The sequence below is a fragment of the Condylura cristata genome, unplaced genomic scaffold (genome assembly GCF_000260355.1).
Source record: "Condylura cristata isolate star-nosed mole 26May11 unplaced genomic scaffold, ConCri1.0 scaffold00023, whole genome shotgun sequence".
In the NCBI taxonomy this organism is placed as follows: domain Eukaryota; kingdom Metazoa; phylum Chordata; class Mammalia; order Eulipotyphla; family Talpidae; genus Condylura; species Condylura cristata.
In genome coordinates, this window is record NW_004567124.1 from 7,287,637 (window position 1) to 7,305,310 (window position 17,674).

Consider the following 17,674-nt stretch of genomic DNA (forward strand, 5'->3'; position numbering starts at 1 on the left):
TTGCCATGTCAAATGGAGTGATACTGATGCTGAGTATGTTGTTAAATCCACTAGTATCCTCATTACCCTGTGAAAACCTGGGCTCGTTGAAAGTTGGGAACAAAACGGTCATCATCTCTATCCCTCTTGCTGATGCCTTCATGTTTGTGGATGTGAATCATGAGACATGTGACAACCTCCTCAATATTGTCACCAGGACCCCTGTACCACCAACTGCTTAGCCCCTCTAGTCATGATTGTCCATGATAACTTTGGCTTGCGACCCTAGTCTGCAACATCGTTCTCACCCTTACCCAGAAGACTGTGGACAGTCACTCTGGGAAATTGTAGAGCGATGGCCAAGTAACTGCCCAGAATATCATCCCTACTTCTTCTGCCAAGGTTATGAGCAAGGTCATTCCCATCCCCAAACCCAAATTGAACAAAAAGCTCACTGGCAAGGCCTTGTGTATCCCTACCCCCAATGTATCAGTTATGGATCTGACCTGATGTCTGAAGAAAGCTGGCAAATATGAAGACATCAAGAAAGTGATGAGTAGGCATCTAAGAAGTCCTTAAAGGGCACCTTGAGAAACAGGTTGCCTCTTGTGACTTTAAAAGTGATACCCACTATCTCCTACATTTAATGCTGGGGTTGGCAATGCCCTCAACAATCACCTTGTCAAGTTTATTTTACTGGCATGACAATGAATTTGACTATAGCAATGGGGTAATGACCTTGTGATCCACATGGACCCCAACAAAGAGGTGCCCGCTGGACAACCAGCCCCACTGAGAGTACCAAAGGGGGAGACAAAGGCCCGTGGCCACTGGGGAGGCCCTGCACTTCTCAGTCTCTCAACACACAGAAACTTCTGCATCCTTGATACAGTTTTCATTCCAGACCCCCACTGAGGAAAGAGGAATGGTACCTTGTCATGTACATTAATAAAATACAGTTAGTAAAGTATGAAGCCCCCAAATAAAACCCAAAACAATAACACCAACGTATATCATATATGCTTTTATTTTTTTTTATTTTATATATTGCTTTAAAAAAGTGATAAAAGACTTAAAAGCAGCCAGAGAAAAGACATGTTATAAAAATAAGGAGGCAAGTGGAGCTACAGCTTTAAATACAAAAAGAAAAATATATATCAAGTTAAAACAGTTTACCCAGGAAAAATATCTTTAAAAAATGAAAGTGATGTCATATGAGATGAAATTAGGTAGCAATGACAAAAAGGTTGGAAAATTCACAGAATACATGGAAATTAAGCCACAACTTCAAAATAATTAAATGATCCTAAGAAGAAATCACAAGGGAAGTTAGAAGATATTTTAATTAAGAAGAAATCACAAAGGAAGTTATAACATTTCAAAATACACAAAAATGGAAACATAATAAACCAAAACTATGGGGTACAGCTAGAGGAATGTTTAGAGGGACATTTATAACTGAAAATGCCTAAGTATAAAGAAGGCCTCAAATCAACAATCTAATCTTCCACCTTAAAGCATTGGAAAAAGAAGAGCAAACTAAACCTAAGGCAATCAGAGCCAAGGAAATAATGACGATTAGGGGATAAATTAATGAAACAGAGAGCAGAAAAATCAGAGCAAAATCAGTAAATCCAAAGCAGGTTATTTGAAAGATCAACAAAACTGGCAAACCCTTAGTTGTTATAGTAAAGAACAAAAGGGATAAGACACAAATTACTAGAGCCAGAAATGAGAGAGGGAACATGACTACTGATCTTACAGGGATAAAAGGATTCTAAAGAACTACTACGAACAAATATATATCAATAAATTGACAACTTAGATGAAATTCCTAGAAAGAAATTATCATATTAACTCAAGCAGAAACAGACAATCTAGACAGACCTATAATAAGAAATTTAACTATTAATTAAAAATGACCCACAGGCTCAGTTGGTTTTATTGAATTCTACCATACAGTTAAAGAATTAATGCCAATTCTTCACAAAAAATAAAACAGAAAAAAGAATAACTCATTCTATCAGATCAGAATTACTGATAACAAAAGTAGACAAAAATGTAAGAAAACTACATGTCAATATCTCTTATGAATATAAACACAAAAAATCCTCAAAAAAATACCAGCAAAACATATCCATCAACACATGAAAAGTATTACATAACCCTGACCATGTAGGATTTATCCAGGAATGTAAGACTGGTTTAACATCCAAAACTCAATACCTTTTTTTTTTTCCAATTTAAGTAACTTATTTAAATTGAAAATGCAACTTGTAAGTATTTAGTGTCAACATCCTTTTATTATATAGATCATAATGAGTATTGCTAGGGAAAACAGAAGTATTTTTAGGACTTTATTCTTAAACCAAATTGTAGAGAACAGAGGAAAAATAGGTCATTTACAAAACCCATTACCTACATTTGTACTCAGGGGTACAAATCTGATGACAGTGAAGATTTATGTAAATGTTGGCATCTCAGAAACAGTTCTCAAACACTTCAGCTTTATTTTCTTGGACTTTAAGAATACCTAAGGTCCTTCTTCATCTTTGATCTTAGGAGCTAGATAGTACTTTATATGACCCATATCAGAAATTTTATATTCTACAGCAAGGGGTACATCAGCAGACATACCGAGCGTTACTGTAGGAGAGAGTGGAGTAGCTTGTGTAAAGAAGATCAGATATCTCAATGCAAAAGTTAGCTGAACTGGCTCATTCACCTCTATGGTAACAGCTTCTGCCTCATTTTTACCTCTTGTCTGTGACAACTTAATATTTCCATTTCCAAGCTCTCCACTTACAGAAAACTTCACTTCATCGTTTGCACAGGCAATTAAAACAGTATCTCCAATGTGACTGAGATCTCGGCATATACGTGCAAATTCAGCAGAAGGCATTTTTACTACACAGCTATGTTTCTGTGCTGGAATTCCAAATTGTTCAACATCTAAATCCATTAACTTCATTTCATAATCTGAAACTTTCTCTTGATTTGGAGCTTCAAATACCAGTGCCAAGGTGTCTGCATTATTTTCAGTCCTTAGTGTAATGATGTCTTCATTACCTGCACACCTTAATATTTTGGACATGCTGGTGATGTCCACACCTATGGCTAGGTTGCGATCACAGCGGTACGTGTCAAAGCCCTCGGGGCGCAGGGTGAGCTGCACCAAGGAGACATGGGTCGCATCCATGCTCTGCAGGTTCATGCCGGTGGAGCTGATATCCCAGCAAGCCTCATTGATGAAATCCTTCAGTGCTTCCAGCACCTTCTTCAGGATTGATCCCTGGATAAGGCGTGCCTCAAACATGGTGGCAGAGTCCCAACAACAAGGCTACAGGTCGTAGGAAGGAGAAAGGGAGCTGCCTTTGACTTCACAGGGTGAGAGTGAGCGAACAAGCAGTGGCAAGAGCCTGAGACCCGAGAAGACCACCTATACTTTATTAATAGAGTGGGGGAGGGGGAGAAACACACAACACACAATTATCTCAATAGATGCAAAAAGGCATTTGATAAAATAAATACCCATTCATAATTATAATCTTTAAAATGACAAGTAGATGGGACTTTACCCAATCTGATAAAGGACAAAAGAAAATATTTTCAAATTCCATTTATAACAGCACCAAAAATAAAATACTTTTACAAAGAAAAATAAAAAACATTCTTAGAAAACACTGTTGAAAGAAGTAATAAATGGGAAAAAATCCCATTTTCATGGGTCAGGAGAAAGAATTATTTAATTAGGATGGCAGAATTCCCCATTGGATCTACAGATGAAACATAGATCCTATCAGAGTCACAGCTTTGTGGCATTGACAAGGTAATGTTAACATTGTTGACAGAGAATTGCCAAGGACCCAGACTTGCCAAAACTAAGAACAAAGTTGGAGGAATCCACCCTTCTTGAGTTCACTACACCTTAAATGCTTATTACTAAATGAAAAGAAGCCAACTTGAAAAGGCTTATATATTCTGTTTCTAACTCTGTGAGACATTCTGGAAAAAGCAAAACTATAGAGATTGTGACTTCCCATGCAGAACACAGAAGGTGTTTGGGGCTGTGAAAATGCTCTATGTATTATGATAGGTATTTTATTATATATTTGTCCAAATCCATAGAATGTATATCAGCAAGAGTGACCTCTAAGGTAAACTATGAATACTGGGTAATTATGATGTGTCAGGATAGGTTCATCCTTGGTTTAAAAAAAGTGTATCAGGACCTCCCTGGTGGAGTAGGGGGTTAAGACGCAGCAAAAGTTAGATCCCCAGCCAGGGAACTGACCCACATGGCACAACAGACCTCTCCTGTCTCATCTGCTGCTCCCCTCAGCAGTGCATTTCAGTAGATCTGTCTGTTCCGCTCCCCACTCTGTCTCTGGTGAATCCTCTCCTTCTCACATTTCTGGCCTGCACCAGCTCTTGTATATATAAATAAATAAATCTTTAAAAAAAAGTGTGTCATTCTTAATGAGTGATATAACCGGGAGGCAAGGGGTGTATGGGAAATCTCTATGCCTTCCTTTCAATTTTGGTATAAACCTGAACCTCTCTAAAAAGTAAAGTCTTAAAACAAGAAAAACGAAGCAACAACAAAAAATTCTACCTATAAAGCAACTGGTGTGTGGTATTAGCATAAGGATACACTGATACATCAGTGAAACAGAATTGAGAATCCAGAAATAAAACCATCTTTTTATGTTCAATTGATCTTTAACAAGGGTACAAAGACAATCCAATAGTGAAAGAATAGTCCCTTTCATAAATAGTTCTGGGACAACTGGATGTTCTCTAGCAAAAAAAAAAAAAAGTTGAAACTCTTACATCATATGTAAAAGGTAACTCAAAAATAGATCAAATACCTCAGTGTAAGAGCTAAAACTATAAAATCCTTAGAACACAGGAGTACATCTCAAATTAGCAATGAATTCTTTTTTTTTTTTTAAAGATTTATTTATTTGTGCATACAGAACTGGGGTACAGGCCAGAGGCTCAGGGGTGGTGAGAGGCTTCACCAGAGACAGAGTGGGGAGCAGAACAGGCAGATCCACGAAGCACACTGCTGAGGAGAGCAGCGGGCAGGTCAGGAGAGGTCTGCCACGCCATGTGGTCACCTCCGGGGCAGGCGGGAATTGAACTCATGGGGAGGCGGCTTTAGATTCTCAGTGCTGTGCTTTAACCGGCTGCGCCACCAGGGAGGGCCCAGCAATGAATTCTTAGTACACCAAAAGCATAAGCAAAAAAAGCAAAGTTAGAGAAAACGAATTTTATCAAAGTTTAAAACTGTTGTGCTTCAAAACATACTCTGAAGAAGGGGAAAGACAGAGGCGGCCCAGGGGGAGGGGCTGTTGGGTCTCAATGGAGGGCTACGGCTGCTCTGGCGGCGAGGTGTGTGCTGTGGCGACACATCTGAAGAGGTGTGAACCTGTACTTCTAAATCATAACTAGTGTTGCAAACCAACATTATTTCAATGAAAAATAATACATTTTAAAAATAAAATCAAATATACCAAAAAAGACAAATAAGCCAATTAAAAGTTGAGCTAAGGATCTGAATAGACATTTCTCTGAAGATATACAAATGGCTAATAAACACACAAAAAGATGCTTGGAAGTATCACAAAGTCTTTAAGCCAATACATTTGATAACTTAGCTAAAATGGACAAATTCCAGGGCCTTCCCTGTGGCACAAGGGGTTAAAGCACAGCACAATGAAGCTATCCACAGCCACTGCAGCACGAGTTGGATTCCTGGCCTGGGAGGCAATCCACGTGGCACAGCAGACTCTCCTGCTGCTCCCCTCAGCAGTGTATTTCAGTGGATCTTTCTGTTCTGCTCCCTATTGTCGCTAGTGAATCCTCTCATGCCCCACCCCCCATCTCTGGTCTATACCCCAGTTCTTCTGTGCATAAATAAATCTTTAAAAAAAAAAAGGGACAAATTCCATAATAAAAGATCAAAGGGTGTCAGTTAACTAAAGAAGAAATAAATAACCTAGTTAGACCTACATCTACTAAAGAAAGGGAATTTATTGGAAAAAGGACAATCCCTTCAACAAATGATGCTGGAGTAATTGGAAATTCATACACACACATACACAATTTGGTATCTATGTGCCCAAATCCACTTAACATCAATGACAGACTTAAAGTTAAAACTTAAAATCATAAAACTACATACATGCACCTTAATAGAATTTCTAAAATTAAGACATAAGGGTTTGGTGAAGACATGAAACTATTCTTAGAAATTTTGTCCATTGCTGGTGGGATTGTGAAAACAGTCTAATCACTTTAATAAACAGTTTTACTTTTTTTAAACGAGGTAAGTATATACTCCTACTATTATGACCCAGCCATTTCACTCCTCAGTATTTATCCTAAAGAAATTAATGCGTACATCCATACAAAGACTTGTACATGAATGTTCACAGCAGCTTTATTTACAGTAACCAAAACCTGGAAACAACCCAAAAGCCCGTCAACAGGTGAATGGTAAACAAATTGTATATCCATGGAACTCATTACCACTCAACAACAAAAATGGAGTGGCCTATTAGGATATACAATAACACGGATGAATCTCAAAATGATTATGCTGACTGAAAGAAATAAGACAAGAAAGGGTTGTATAGTCTATAACTCCTTTCTATTAAATTCTAGAATATGCAAACTAATCTACAGCAACGGAAAGCAGTTCAGAGGTTGCCTGGGGTGAAGGGTTGCTCTGTGATCTTGTGGTATCGCCTAAACATGTCTGAACTGGCAGCTTCCTCATCCGGAAAAAAGGCAACCCCAGCCTCAGGGGTTAAAATGCTGTTCAGAGTTTGGATCTGCTAGACAGAGAAAAAGCCAGCTTGCTTTGAGCACTTCTGCCCCTGCCCCCTCTACCCTTACCTTTATCCATTCCCCAAACCTTAGGTAGCTGAGTGCAAAACATTTTTAAAATTACACTGGACTTTGTCATATGGTTAAATCTTTTAGATGCCTGATTAAATTTCTTTCTTTGTCTTGAACATTCTTCCAGGAAGCTCACATGTGAGCGTCAGCAAGCCCACAGCAGCCTCAGTGCAGAATGGGGCTAGCCCATCTCTGTTCCTGTACCCCAGTTTTTCTGAGTCTTTCACATGCTAATGCGCATGACAGTCCCAGAGTAGCGTTGAGGGGTAGTGGGGGAGCAATGGGGCCTCCAAAGTTTAATTCTTGTAGCAGCTATCGACATCTCCCTGAGAAGGGACTAATGCCTGCCCTTTACCTTACTTGGGCCTTCTTTTCTACCCTCATCTCTCCTCAGATGCAACCCCCCATTCCAACTGCCTAAGAGACAAGTTTTCTACCAAACCTGACTTTCTTCTCTGTCCTATTCTGGCATCCTCTGCCCAGACCTCAGTCATCACCAAAGGTGATCAAGGCTCAGTGGCCCCCCTCTCCACCCCTAAGGTCCTATAGGTTTTGCCCCCATGACCCTGGTTTAGCTCCTACCAGGGTCTGTACCACCTTTGGGTTCAATTCTCTTTCTGTCTTGTTCCCAAGAAAGTCCCTCCTTTGTTCACCTGGTTCAGGTGGTTACTGTGGTTCACCTGGTTACTGTGGCCTCCCCAGGGCCTTTCCAACTGGCTAGCTAAAGCCTGCAAATGGTCTCCCACTCTTCTTGTGCTTAAGGCTGCTTCATCACTGGTGGGGTCCAATGTAAACAGGAGATGCCCTATAACTACCTGCCACTGGAAAGAATGACTAACTGAACTGTTTTACAGTGGCAGCACACAGCTGGAGAGATGTGGGTGACCATACACCACATCTAAAAACAGGCCTGAGAGGGTCTCTTGCAGGGCTTCTCTCCATGCCAGGCTTTTTTCTGCCACTCATTTAGGGAAGGAAGTCCTCCAGGGCTGAGTGAGCCACTTTTTCTTTTTTTCTAGAAAAACAGCTGTCTGGAGCTCATCTACAGACTGTGGCAGAGAGGATGCGTAGAAGCCTCTTGTCAACCCAGGTTCCCACTGTCTCTCAGAGTCTTCCCACCAGCCTTCCGCCACTCCTAGCACTTACAACACATGTCACTGCCTGAGGCAGAAGGAACCATTAAAATCATTCATCCAGGAGGTCCATAAAGAGGCCCCATCCCTGCCCTCCTCAATGTATGTACAACTGTGTGTGTGGATTTCTGGAGTGAGCACCTGAATCTCAATGGGGGTGACATACGCTGAGATACAGAACTCAACTGTCACACCCCTCGTTATAAAGGTGTTTTTGCATGTAAGGTTCCTACAACTGTACCTGGCGTATATCAAGTGTTGTTAAAGCCATGGGTTGGCGCATAGCCTGATTTTATCAACAAAATTTTATTGGAACAGACACAACTATGTTTTTGTGTTGTCTATGCTGCTTTCTCGCTATAGCTACAAGGACAGAGTCGAGTAGTTCTAACCCAGATACAACTGCGTGGCTCACAAAAGTCCTAGGAGGGTTGGCTGCTACTCTGGCAATGATTACACATATGAACAAAAGGGCGCCTCCCTGGTGGCTTTAAGGTGCTATCATTGCTGCGTCCTGAGTTCAATCCCCGGGCAGGGAGTTACCCACATGGCACAGCTGACATGGTGCAGCAGACCTCTCCTACCTCTCCCACTGCTCCCCTTAGCAGTAAATTTCAGTAGTTCCACCTGTTCTGCTCCCCACTCTGTCTCTGGTGAATTCTCTCAACCCCTACACCTCTGGCCTATACCTCATTTGTTTTATGCAAAAAATAAATATTTGAGAAGAAAAAAAAGACCATGTTACTTCTGTAGGAAAAACACATTAAAATATATATATATATATATATATATATATATTTACATGAATAACAGGATGCCCCAAGACACACAGCTAGTAATCTGGGAAGTGAATGTATGTCTCTGTTCAAGGACTTTGTAGCACCTCTCCTGTCACTTACTTTTCAGAGACAGTGCTCATCACTCATTTATCATGTAGCTATGTAGCTACATACTATGTATCAAGTAGCTATGCTACCAGGGGCAGAGAAAAAGCTGACTTTATAGCTTTGTAGAAGCTCCAGACCCCAAGTGATTAGCCCTGGGTACCTTTGCTACTGTGATTGCTCCAAACTGGCCTTCGCCTTGCTAGCAAACATACAAATCTTCTTACCCCAGGACCTTAATACATGCTAATTCAGCTGGCTCCTTTCTGTCATTCAGATCCCAGCTCAAATATACCCACTTGATTAAGAATCCTAGACTACCAGTCCTTATGCTTATGTAGCACTTATCACCAGGTGAAATAGTTTGTTCACTTGGTTTTCTTGGTCTTCTGATTATAATGTGAGATTTCTGTCCCACTCACTGCTGGATCCCAGTGCCTAGAACAGTGCCTGACACTGTGTAGATCCAGTGGCATGAATGCCACTCAATAACCATTTAGTAAATGAATGAAATGACTCCTAAAAAGAATGGCAGGTGATATGGCTTCTCTTTCTGGCTCTGTAAACACTCCCTGAGCCACATTTCTCTTCTCTGGGCCTCAACTGCCTCCTGTATAAGGTGGAATGTGAGGGTTGGATGAAAAGCTCCTAATCTTTTGATTTAAAGATTTTTAAGATCTAAAAGACCTTGTGAGAAGCCTATAATTGGTAGGCCTGGTGGTTAGTGGTTATATATGACTGTGATCCTCAGTCCTGGGGTAGGCCCTGGGGACAGATGGTAAAGTCTTTCCCCAGAGGGAGGAGGGAAGGAAGGGGCAGGAAAGTAGGAAGAAGAGACACCCAGAATCAGGCTACAGAACTGGGAAGGCTCTGAAAAATATGAGAGCTTCAGTGAAGAAGGGCCCGGAAAAGGAAATCAGACTTAGAGGGGGCAATCTCACTATCTAAGACATGGGACTGGGGTTCTGAGAAGCTCTTTCACTTTTTAGCCTCTGAGCTCAAGAGTTGTTTGAAATGTGTATAACAAATATGGATTATTTTTGCAACTGGAAACATTTTAATGCACATGCCCTTTGATTCAGCTTTGACCCACTTCTAGGAATTCCCCTGCAGAGAGAGGCACGTGTGAAAAGTTTCACGTACAGGCTATTCACAGCCGTCTTATTTGAAATAGCAAAAGACTGGAAATAATCTAAACGTCCAGCAAGAGAGGACAGGCTAGACAAACCGGGACACATCCATGAAATGGAACTGTATAGAGATGTTCAAAAGCAACCACCAAGATCTCTGCTAACTTGTTGGGTTTTGATCCAGACAAATATCACATGTATTTCCCACATGCTGGGAAGACAGGGATGGGGGAATAGAGGTTGAATGTAGGGGTGCCCAATTACACATCAATAATCACCCTACCCTGAGGGCCCAGTAGAAATGCCCCCAAGTTCACAGTTAGGAGTACAAGGAGGGCCTGAAAGGCTAATGGGCAGAGTTCTAGCTGTCCTAGGAAAAGCACAAATACTCAATAAATAACAGGAGGGCACAGTCCCACCCACACAAATCACCCAGTCACTATGAACAATGGTGTACAGGAAGCTGCCATTTATATGAAAAAAAAAAAAAAATCTATATACACCAATGTTTATAAATGTTCACAATATTTCTAGAACTAGTATTTCCTAGGGAATGGGATTAAGGAAGTGACTTAATGTTCAATGTTCTTATTGTAAAACTGAGTTACAATTGACATAGCATGAAATGAACCATTTTAGAGGGTACAAAATATTCAGTGTTGTTGACCATCATCTCTATCCACATTTTCATTACCCGGAAAGAATCCTCCCTGCCACGATGCCCATAGTAGACACTCACATTGCTACTTTTTGCTTTTTTGGTAACTTTTAATCCATTTTCTGAATAGTTTATATCAATAAAATATGTGACCTTTTGTCTTTTTGTCTATAATATGCATATAATGTGACCTTTTGTCTTTTTTTTTTTAATTTAGCAAGCTTTTGAGATTCACCCCCTTTTATACCACAATTGGTTTATCCATTCACCTTCTGATGGACATTTGGGTCAGCTCCACCTTTTGGCAATTGTGAATAGTCCTGTTGCTACACAGAATTTTGTTTGAATATCTATTCTCCAATTTGGGGGGTATATATCTAGGAGTGGATTGTTGGATGATATGGTAATTCTATGTTTACCTGTGAACTATTTTCAATACTTTTTGTATTTTATGAGTTATATTCTGAGTGCAAACATTAGTTCATCCAAAAAGACAAAGGAGACAAATGAAGGTGGACGTTCATGGGGGAAAATAATGCATATTGTAAATAAATGCAAGAAATTGGTGAACATTTATCTGGATGATTCCTGGAAGAGAACTGCAGCACTTTTGATTCTAGACCTCAATTCAAATTCAACACATTGTTCGATTCTAGTTCCAGCAGTAAAGTACAGGGAGATCTAGGTTCAAATCCCAGTTCTGCCAATTATGGCTGTGCATCATAAAACAGATCACTTACTTAGCTTCTCTACATTTCAAATGTAAGACAAGGAAAAATTACCTCCCAGGGTAGTTGTGAGCACTGAACAAGATCAGCAACATGCTGTGCCTCTCCCTGGGCCTGGCACACAGCTGGCGCCCAGGTCAGCAGCCTCTGGGTGCAGGTGTCACCCTCTTCTCTGCTGGGATCACTTTCTCCACAGCCTTTTCATATTGGTTTCCTTAATTCCCTACATGTTCCCAGAACTCCTGGAGGTCTGTTGAGCAGAGGCCCCATAATATTTCACTTCTCCTTGTGTCACAGTAGTCTAGCACAGGGGCCTACGAAGGTGTAGGGGATCAGGTGCTGGGAAAGGAGGCTGCTGTTTGCCATGGGTGCTCTGGGGCAGGGGGCAGGATTTACTCCTAGAGCTATGATGCAGGACCTTATGTTTAAAGGATTTGGGTGGAGGCATAGGGATACATATTCAGGTTCAAGTGGAAGAACAACTTAAATTTGTTTTATTTAGGGGAGGGGAAGCAACTTAAATTCTTAATTGATAGGCCAGAATGTCAAGTACTCTATCAAGCTCTGTTCACATCACACCATCCTCATTTCAGAGTAGGGAATTGATACTCAGAGCAGTATCTGCTCAGAGTCACAAAAACAAATATAAAATAACCAGATTGGAACTCAGATTCTATCTTAGTCAAGAATTTGGAAGCTTAACCTCTTTGCTAAGAGGTCAGAGGCCCAGGACTTAAGTCCCACTGGATGTGTTGCTGTGCAGTGAGCAACCTCGGGGGAAGAGTGAGAGTTGCTTCTCCCCAAGTTCAGGCAGAATCTGGATTACTTTTAGTGGAGATTCAAGTTTGGTGCAGATAGTTACATTGATGGATGGGCTCTAGGGTTCTATTGTTGGGTTACGAAGATTCTCAAGGTCTACTCCCAAAGATATAGCTGTAGGCATTTTCAGATGGGTCCCAGCAGTCTTTAAAAAAGGCATTCAGGACTACAGCCATATGTAAGGCCCACTGGCTCCAGCACCTCTCAGGCTTCTTCTGACACAGATTCTATGACCTGCCATGCCCTAACACCCATCAAGGGGAAACACTCCTGTGAGTTAGGCACTGCCTGCTCCGCTCATAAATAAATAAATCCCTAAGAGAAAGATGAAGCAGCTGCTTCCTTCCCCTTGTGAACAATAGGTTTTGGGGAAAGCAAAGAAACTAAAGAGGGTATGGGAACCTCACCGTCACCTACTGTGGTGCCACCTTATATTCCCTTCTCCCCCTACCCAGTCACCATTCAATGCACTCTTGCCTCCCAAAACTGTCACTTTTTCCACTGAGCTCTCGTCAAGAGCAGCCATTTCTACATTCAGTCCCTTGATCTTTCTTGGAAATTCTTCCCAGTGAAGCAGCTTCCCTGGCGTATGAGGCAATTCTGCAGTTTGCCTGGCCTGGAGGGCCAGAGAGGCATTCTTAGTGACCTTTGGTTCCCTGGGAGGGGCTCAAAACCAGTAAAAGTTTAGCAAGTGTCATTTAATGGTTGCCAGAATTTAAAACTTTTTTTTCCCCCCTGAACACAGACTTTCTGTAAGATAAAAGATCATTTGAGGGCTCTACATGAAAAGATCTTTGATTATTAGTCTTGATTTTTCCTAGAAAGAAAACTTCCAAGTCATCTACTTTTGAAATTAAATACGAGTATGAAAAGAATTCAGTACCTTGCTGTATGACCTTAGGTAAGTTGATTTCAGTCACTGAATTGCAGTTTCCACTTCTGCAAAGACAGCTGGCCCAGAGGCTGGAACTGGTGGTAAGGCAGGGGCTCTGGCTGTAAAGAAGGAAGGTTTAAGTAGAGAGCCCAGAGTCCAGCACAGAAATCTCTTGCCTGCCCAGACACCCCTTTTAGGTTTCTGATTGTTACCTTTAATCCTCTTTCCCATCTTGGGAAGGGAGAAAAGCAATCAATGACATGTTAGTATAAAAACACCTCTCTCCGGAATCTTTCCATGTTAGCCCAAAGCCTTTTATTCAACATTCATTACTGAACCCTCCTCTACCAGGACTTGGGCTGGGCACTAAGGATTCAAAGATGAAAAAAGAAACCATATTTGTGTTCAGGGTTCTCCCCCAAATTTTCAGCCATGTGGGAACAGAAATAACATCCTTTGATGGGAAGGGGTGGATAAGACACTATCTCTTAGGAAGACTGAGTTTTATTCCAGTCTTGGTTCTATTCCTTTGCTGATATTCCTTAGGCTGTTTCCTAAGAGTTTTGAAACTGTCCAATAATTTCCAGAGTCACGATTCACCTAACACGCTCAGAAGTCTGGATAACACTTTGGGAGCCTGCAAAACTTCCCTAGTTTTACCACTGGAAAGACTAATCTACCTACCCACAGTCACCTAGATTCAAACCCAGGTTTTTTTGCATGACAACTTTGGAAATGTTGCTCGCTGGGATTTGAATCTGGGATGTAGGTCACAACGTGGACCAGCTTAAGGAAAGAAAGAAGAAAAGAATGAGCTCAGGAACTTTGTCCTGAAATGACGAAGTCTCCAACCTTGTCCTGTTACAAAATTGACCTTGACCTGAAATATAACAGAAGGACCACAGGTGGTAATCACAACCACCAAGTGTATGTTAGTTCCCTGAAATTGTACACTAGTAACCCCATTTTACAGATGAACTGGTTGATATCCGCTATTAACTTGTCCAAAGTCACAGAATCCTATTACAGGACTGTTTCACACTTTTCAATCATCTATGCCAACCTCTTACTACTTCTGAGCCTCAGTTTCCTAATTGGTAACTAGGGATAGCAGGAATTATGGAGTATGTCAGGTGGCATGTTAACTGCCTGGGGCATGAGTAGGAACTTTTTAAACACCAACATCCTGCCCTGTTCCCTTACTATTGCACACAAGTGAAGGTTAAACCTGTAAGTGCCAAGAAAATGCACACCAGACACACTCTAGTCTTCAAGGTCACCCTTACTACCTGCTTTCTTATTGCTTAGGTTTTGCTGATGAGGAGCTGGGTTTAGAATGGGAAGCTGCCTGGAAATAGCCAGGCATACCCTGAGGATGATGGATCCCAGCACAGCATTTCTCAAGAGTAAGGCCATCTGATTCTTTTCTATATCCTAAGAATGAAATATCAAAGGATAACAGTACAGTAAAAATTTTTTACAGGGGCCATAGGCACCAGATAACCTAGAAGGAATCTTTTAGGATTCCCAGGAATGGGCCAGTATCATCTCAACAAAGGCTTATTGAACACACAGTACTCTTAAGTGCCCACTGGTCACCAAGCTTCCTGCTAGAGAGAGAACTGCAGAGTTTGAGAGGTGAGGCTGTATTCACCCACCAGGACACTTCAAAGATTTTCCCATCTGCTAGGTGAGACTGCCAGGCAAGTTATTTTCAGGCTCAAGAAGGCACTGAGTACTTTTGGGAAGGGGACTTGCTGACAGCAAAGGTCAGGAAACGGGGCAGAGAGGTGGTTCTAGGTAAAGGGAACCTAAATGTGAGAAGCTCAGAAGGATGGGGAGCCTAGCAAAGGGTTGGGGAGCCTTGAAGAAGCTGCTAACATTGCATAGCACTGTCACAGTTGGGGGAGACAAAGATAAAGCAGAACCTGCAGTCAGAGTTGTGAACACCCTGAAAGCTTCTCTCAACAGCTCCATTTGTATCATTCCTGAGTGGGCATGAAGGGTGCTCACGCTAGGCTGGCTGGGAGCTTTGCATTTATATGATCTCCAAATTCCTTTGGGGTCAGAGGTTCTCCCATTCTTGGGGCTGTGGAGGATTCACAGCTTCTAAAGTGTTTAATGACTGGTTACACCTAGAAGAAACTTCCTGGATGGTAAGATTCCTCATAGGAGGCGTTTCTTAGGAAAACAAAAAGGAATAAAACTAGAAGTAATGTAAATGTTTAATAAAAGATAAATAAATTCCAGCACATTTAATGGAGTAATCATTAAAAACCACAGCTGAAGAATTTAAAATATTTGTGATAAACTTATGAAAAATTAAGAGTTCTTAAACTGTATTTCAGCGTAGATTGCAATTTTTTTTTTAAATATGGAAGGACAAAAAGACTAGAAGGAAGTATAAATAATTTCTCTCTCTAGATGGCAGATTGTCCAAACCATTCGATAGCTTCCAGCTACTCAACAATGAAAAGATATTGCTATTATCATCAGAGAAACAATATTAAAAATAATTATAAGCATTGTCATGAAAAAATATAATGATGGGTGGTGACTTTGTCACTATCATCTCTTTGGGTTTCAGCTTCCTCATCTGAACTACATACAAAGTGAGAATTTCTCTTTGAAAATTTCAGACTAACTTAGAGAATATTATAGTTTAGAAAACTCCTCCTAGGAAAACTGAGGATGGAACAGGGTCTCAGGGGAAGGGAGGATTTGGATAGATATTAGGCACAGAAGCCTAATCCCGGGGAAAAGTTGAGACAAGCCCGATGGGGAAAAACTATTCTAAAGAAGTCACATTAGATTGAGATCTGTTAAGGATGATCAGGGTATCTGTGGGTTCACTAGGTAGGCTCCACCTGGAGGTGCCAGCCACTATAAAACTAGAAAACTCCAGGTAAAATGCAACACCTATTTATAAAATGACAGTGCCCGATTCCTACAGAAGGCAGTTTCTCTCATATTAGGGCGCAAAACAAGTGTTAGTTAGCAATACGGGGGGTGGGGAACCAAGGCTCTCCTGGCCTGGCCACCAGCAGACAGTGGTTTCCCAGCCACGCAGTAGGTGTTCAACAATTATATACTGAATGAATAAAATGAGGAGAGAGAGAGAGAGAGAAAGAGAGAGAGAGAGAGAGAGAGAGAGAGATGGCCACCTCTAGGCCTCAATTTACTTATCCCTCCCGACGAGGGGGGACGGTATAATTTCTTGGGGAAACTAAGCCACAGAAACACAGTTCATTCTCCTGTATGGCTGTGCTAACCCTACATAGCAGGTCGCCATATTGAGGCCCTCAAGGGTTGAGTTACTAGTCCTAGGTCTGTATCCTAACTGGCTGGTGAGCGCAAACCAAGCATTTCCCACACCGGAGAAGCTGCGAGTCGCTTGCAAATTTAAAAACCTGGTTTGGTGGGGAAAGTCAGAACAGAACCTGGGCAGCAGCCGTCAGATCACACCCGGTGACGCTGGGACCCGCCCGGGGGCTCGCAGGACTCCCCTCACCTATCCGCAGGGTCTTCCCAAGTCCCGACAGGGCCACGATTTCAGATCCCGGGGTCCCTACCGTCACAGCTCCAGTTCCGGGACGCTGGGGAGGGGCCCAGTCCTGAGGGAGCTCCGCAGCGTCCAAGGCGGCTGCTCCTGAAGCGCGACCCGAAGTGGGCGCGGGTTTCTATTAGATGGCGGCGGGGGCGATCCCAGTAGGTGCAGTTTTCAAAAGTCAGTGTAAAACCCACTTGGGTGGTCACGCCCTGGAGACCCGCGGAGGGTGGAGGTCACGGCGGCTGCTCTCCCCTCCCCCCAGGCCTCAGGTTCAGAATAGGAGGGGGTGGGAATGTGTGAATGTGTGTGTCTCGGGAGTGGTGTGTTGAAGGTGAGGAAGGAAAGGACCCAAAAGCTGGGTGGGAAGGAAGAAAGCAAAGAGGACCTTCTCCGTCATCCCAGATACACCGCACCCAGGAATACAGACCATTTGGGTTCCAAATACTCGTCTACCAGCCCGGAGTCCTGTGCGGAGACTGGGAACCGGAGAGCAGATCTAAGTCCCACCCTCTGGGCTGGAAGCCTGGGGCCAGAGAGGGGAAGTGATTGCCTCAAGGTCACGCAGCAAAACTGCGCCCAGACAGGCAAAAGCCCAGTGGTCCGTCCCCCAACACCCCCCGCACCGTCGTCCCCAGAACCCGGTCTCCGACTGCCGCGCGCTCAGCGGAGGGCGGCAGGAAAGCCAGGACGGGGAGCAGACGGCTGGATGGGGGGCGGGTGAAACGAGTGCGCCCGACATGCCATAGCCTCAGATCGGGGCATAAGGGGAGCCTCCTTCCGGAAGTCGAAGACTCCGGAGCTCCCCTTCGGGCGCCCCTAGCGTGGGGCCATCCGGGCGGGGATGCCGAGGGACCCGGGGGCGCGGGGTGCCGGACGCCCAGCTCCACCTCTCGAGGGCTGGAACGGCGCTGTGCGCGCGGCCCCTTTAAGAAAGTTCGCTGGGTGAGTTCATCAAAGTTTAAAAACTTGCCGTGGAGAAGGGAATGGAGACAGAAGAGAGGGAGAGGGAG

At 42.7% G+C, this 17,674-nt stretch overlaps 1 pseudogene; it reads right to left on the minus strand.

The window, feature by feature from the left end:
- Positions 1 to 1,166: 1,166 nt before the first annotated feature.
- LOC105853971 lies at positions 1,167 to 17,333 on the minus strand (annotated as a pseudogene).
- Positions 17,334 to 17,674: the final 341 nt, after the last annotated feature.